We start from the raw sequence: 6,002 nt of genomic DNA on the forward strand, positions 1-6,002 counted from the left end.
ATCAACCACAACCACATTAAGAAAAGAATTGTGAAGATCAGAGATGGATCCCTTCCCTGGATGAATTCAGAAATTAGGAAGGCTATGAATCGGCGATACAAATACCTAAAAGAAGCTCATGTTAATCCTGGAAATGATGAATTATGGTGCCGCTACAAACAGCAACGGAACAAAGTTAAGGCAATGCTAAGAAAGGCAGAGGCAGCATATTGGCTTAACCGTTTTGAAAATGCCAACTCACCAGGGGATTTTTGGAAGGTTACAAACCGCATTCTGAAGAAAAGCAAGATCAAAAAATGTGGGCCGATACAAGATAGAAATGGAAACATCATTACTAGAAGCGAACAGAAGGCTGATTATTTTAATGATTTCTTTTTAAATATAGCCTTAGATCTAACCAGGGATTTAGGCCCACTCACCCCTGATACCACCAACTTTATTTATAAAGTCTGCCCTACGATGTCTAGTTTTTCATTGGAGTGGAACATAGTTCAGGAGATTGTACGGAAATCCATCAACCCAAATAAAGCAATGGGTTTGGATCACATTTCCCCAAGAGACCTTAAGTTATGTGAGTCCTCTGTTGTACAAGGGCTCTTTGAAATTTGTATGAAAAGCAGAGCAGATTGCCAATTCCCTATCAGTTGGAAGAAATCCCAGGTAACTGCAGTTTTCAAAAAGGGCAACAGGCTAAATGTAAATAACTATAGACCTATATCACTCCTAAATGTTCCTAGCAAAATTTTGGAAAGGGTGGTTTGTAGATCTTTTGATAATCATTTGACCTCTCACAATCTCCTATTTGATAGACAATGGGGATTTAGGAAGGGTCATTCTACAGAAAGCCTTTTGTTGCACCTTACTGAAGTGTGGAAAGAAGCCTTGGACGATGGGCTTAAAGTAGGCGTTTTGTTCATTGACTTTAGGAAAGCCTTTGATTGAGTAGATCATGTCATTCTGGGTGAGAAACTTAGGGTCCTGGGAGTGTCAGATATGTGGATATGGCGGATGGATTATTTAGCAAATAGAAGCCAATTGACACAAATAGATGGTGCATTTTCGGAATCTAAACCTGTAAAAATTGGAGTCCCTCAGGGTTCCCTGTTGGGATGCCATTAAAATATTTTTATTGTTCTCGTATTCTAAATATGACGCATAGAGCTTTTTATAAAAGAGGTTTAGATGATGTTAATAGCCTAGTTGTTAAGAACGCTTCTTCTTATAGTCTTAGGAAATCGTTAAATGTTGTTGTATCTAGGCCAAGAACTGAACAGGGCCGTCGTTCATTTAAACACAGAGCTGCAATTGCCTGGAACTCTTTACCAGACTCTGTCAAACAGCTTGAAAACCCTCTTTCTTTTAAAAGGAAGATAAAATCGATCAAGACCTATGTCAGAGACATCAGTTTCCAAAGGAATGCTCTGTAAATTATAATAAGAACCCTGAATTTAGGTATTTTTAAATTATTTGATTATTCTTTTTATCGTTATTGTATATATTATTTTAGCTTTATGACAATTGTATTGTAAATTTCTGTTTCTCTTATTTAGACTTAGTAGTAGTAGGTCCACATCAGCTGTACAGTTGCTTATTTTCAACCTACTTATCAAATGAACGTATGTATGTATGTGTGTATGTGTGTATGTAGCTCGAAAGTCAAACTTTTCCTAGCCTGCAGAGCAGGCGAGATTTTTTCGAGCGAGCGCTCACATCGTAAAAAGTTTAGCCGCCATCTTGAATTTTTCATGCAGTGGAAGATTGGGGAGAGAAAGAAAGTTTTACCAAGGGGGTGAATGATAGGCAAGAAGAAGGATAGGGGTGGGGTGGAGCGAAGAAAATCTCATTTTTCCCCTCCCCCATCCCCCACCGTCTAACATGGCGGTCTAAAAAGGCGGTCGCAAGGTTGTAACGCTAACTCGCTCCAATAAGAAGCCTGCACTGCAGGCTAAACTTTTCCCAGCTCCGGTTGATGCAGAAACAAACACATCTCTTCCAGACAGATATGCTTCCACTGTTTTCTTCTGGTAGTCACGTAATACATGATATCCCGTGGCCTTTGAACCTTCGTTAATGGCTTTCTAGCCTGCAGTGCAGGCGTCTTATTGCGGCGAGTTAGCGTTACAACCTTGCGACCGCCTTTTTAGACCGCCATGTTAGACCGCCATGTTAGACGGTGGGGGATGGGGGAGGGGAAAAATGAGATGACGCCTGCCCGAAAAGCCCGTTAAAATGCGAAACACCTGATTAGTTGCGCTTCACTGCATTTCCGGAAATGAGCGGGTAACCGATCAAAATGAGGTTTTCTCGACACCGGAAGTCTCACAAGGGTACACACCACGAAAAGTTTGTGCCAAGCCGCAGGATGTCTTGCATTCTCACAGAGGTACGTGTTGCGCTAGCGACTTCAGACGTACAGAGTATTTTAGAAATACCGGCAACTGATGAGATCCACATGGAGGATCGAAACCATGGTCTTGCCTGAACTAAGCCGAACAATGGCATATAAAACACGCAAAACAGTTAACGGGACTTGCGCGTAAACAACTACACTTGAATCATGTGGTGCCAGAACAACCAAAGGAGGAATAAACCTATACATCGAGCAAGAGAAACATAAGCTCGATCAGATAGCTGCAAGAAACATAAGAATGTCTCTAGACAAACGTATAGCTTTCTCAGAGTAAAGCTACAGCGTCTCCGAAGGAAATCGTACGAGAACAAATATGATATCCGTGATAAGGATCTACCTACAGTAGAACCTCGATTTAACGAACCTCTATTTAACGAAGTCCTCGATATAACGAACGATATTCTATGTCCCGGCCAAAGTTACAGTAAAATGTATGGAATAGAACCTCGATATAACGACCCTCGATATAACGAATTCTTCGATATAACGAACATAATCCGGAAGCCCAAACGTAAAATCTACCTCGATATAACGAATTACAATGTCAACACGCGACAGAAGATAAACGCTGAACAGATCAACAGTCAACAAATCCGTGTAATCCTTATGGTAAAGAGACAGCAATCTTTCAGTCAACGGCTTATTATATGTCATAGACATTGGCACTATAGTATTTCGACATCAATTAACTTCTGCTCTATCTTCTTTGAAATCCGGAAATGTTGGGTAGTGCAACCTAACAACACTAAAGCCCGTTTCCTTGTTTACATAGACAATTTTCTGTATAACCTCTATGTTGCAACATTTTTAAATCGCTACTCTGAAAGTGTCGTTTTTTTGTAAACAAAAGCTGCGCGCCTGCTCAAAAGTGAAAATAATTGATACTGAAAACCACCATGCTTAATGAATTGCATCTCAAAACGCGGCACTTCTGGATGACGAAAATTGCTTTGAATTGCGTGACAGAAGTCACCTGTGTTACAAATCAATCATTAATTATGACCTCGATATAACGAACATTTTGATCGTTTCCCCTCAAATTCGTTATATCGAGGTTTTCGATATAACGAACCCTCGATTTAACGAACAAATTTGGCCGGTCCCCAGCGACTTCGTTAAATCGAGGTTCCACTGTACTGTGCTTGTAAACAGTTCTAGTCACAGCCGGGCCCGGTGTCACAATATAGAATGCAAGTAAGCAACATGTTCACGGTAAATTTCATATTTTGTCCCTCAAAAGCAAATTCATGGCGACTTAAAAGCATATCTTGCAATAGAAATGAGCCTAAACAATGCATAAACACATGGCAAATTACAGAGGTGTCAAACTCAACGAGTCGACATGCAGATAACAGCGCAAACCATGCAGACCTTTGACTTATAAAAATTTGCCATAGCACGATCTAACGGTTCAACTCCGCTTAAAATTCCTCCTTATTACACAACATGAAGTGCCCTTCATGAACACGAGTGAAGCGACAAGAAAGGTCGAGTGACCGAACAGAGAACGGCAAATGTGCAAATGTCACGAACCGTAGGCGTCGTGTAGGCTTGTCAACCCCATTTTACGTAAATATTAAGCTTTTCCCAAAGCCAGTGGGTAGCACTGCCAACAGACCTTTTCCGGATACCAGTGTGGAAATTGCGTCTTTTTGCTCCGTTCGTAATTCGCGAGACATTCCAAGTTCACATAAACGCTTGAGAGATTCCTCGAGAGCGGAATCGAAACTAACAACATCACTTTCGACAGAGTTTGCCATGTTTCTTACCCGCACGAACGAAACGAAACTGACTGACAGACAATTGACAGGCAGGGTCAAGCCGCGCCAATCAGAAACTCCGTTCGTGGGCGAACGGAGTTTCCTAAAAGAACAATGACCTCGGGCAGGCGAGATTTTCTTCGCTCCACCCCTCCCTTATCCGACCCTTATCCTTCCTCTTGCCTATCATTCACCCCCTTGGTAAAACTTTCTTTCTCTCCCCAGTCTTCCACTGCATGAAAAATTCAAGATGGCGGCTAAACTTTTTACGATGTGAGCGCTCGCTCGAAAAAATCTCGCCTGCTCTGCAGGCTAATGGCTTTCGCAATCGACCCCATATTGAATTTAACCGCAAGTCACGTTTCGTTGCGCATAGTTTGACAATTCGGTCCCCAAGGGATATCCAGGGGACCTCTGATTGGTTGAAGCGCAGCGACCCGTTTTTGGGTCGCTAAAATTGGCGGCAATCAAGCAGGAAAAGTCCTTCGTCCGGCGGGTACTGAATATAAACCAGACGAAGGGCTTTTCAGAAAGTCTACTTAAGACATTACAACAAGAGTTTGTTTCTCCGAAATCAAGACCACTCGCGGAACTACAAACAAATGTCGTTTACAAGATCCCACGCGCCGATTGCCCGTGGAGTTATATCGGTGAGACTGGTAGATGTTTACAAACTAGGAAAAAAGAACATATTAGAAACACAAAAACCTTCAAAAAAGGTTCCAACATTGCTTCACATGCCTGGCTGAACGACCATTCCATCGACTTTGACAATGCACGCGTGATTGACAAGGGAAATTTCCGTGTTAGAAAAACTTTGGAATCCTGGCACACAGCAATTACGAACCATGCTGACAATATTCAGTTTTATTTTGAACCTTACATTAACATTTTTACTCGCACACAAGCATTTCTATTGTTTTTATTATAATTTTGTTTTTTCACACTTTTCTTAGTATATATTTCAACGTTCGCGCTTTCTATCTATTACTCGTTAAAGACTACAGACTGGTAGTCGAAAGCTCGTTTTAAACAAATTTTTAACCAGAGATCGTTTTTCTATTTTTCCAAATGTCTTATCCTGGTTACTCATCTATTTTTAAACATTCTTTTCCTTTTGTGTTTGTGGTGGTTTGTGGTTTGTTTGTGCTCTGTTGAACAGACCAATCACATAATAGCAAAGTGTGAATGAGGTAAGCTTTCGCGTGAAAAGGCCTGCGGTGCAAACACGTCAGGGATTCCTGGCTTTTGTTTCACGCCGCACGTCACTAAAAATAGGCGGTGTTCGCAGGCTACCATAATGAAGGACGAAAAAAAAGAAGGTAAATGAAAGCCCTAAGTACAAGTGCTTCACGTGCTCATCGCTCGTTGCGTCACCTCCCAAAAAACGGCTGCGGAGGAAACTATAGTTTGGGTTGCCTGAGCTAAAAGATGTGAATGAGTTAATTGGCAATTTCTTTTTATGTTGCAAACGCCAGTGTCGCAAAATAAAAGATGAAAATGTCATATAATTACAAACAATACAAAAAGACGGTCTGCAACACCAGTCACATACCGTCCAAAATAACCTCATGCACGCCCTTAAGACTGGGATCAAAACACAAAAACACAATTGTAAGTCAATATGAATGATAGACTTATGCCTCTAAGATAATTCTTTACAAACATCAACATCATTCAAATATATTTGTTCATCTTGTAAACGATCCGAAGGAGGTTACGGTTGACCACCTCGAGACAAGAAAGGCTTATATTTCAACGACTGACAACAGGAAATTCAGGAATCTACATGTAGTCAGCTTATTGCTGGGTTTCAGTGTCACGCCATTCAA

Source organism: Orbicella franksi, chromosome 9 (genome assembly GCF_964199315.1).
Source record: "Orbicella franksi chromosome 9, jaOrbFran1.1, whole genome shotgun sequence".
Classification (NCBI taxonomy): Eukaryota; Metazoa; Cnidaria; class Anthozoa; order Scleractinia; family Merulinidae; genus Orbicella; species Orbicella franksi.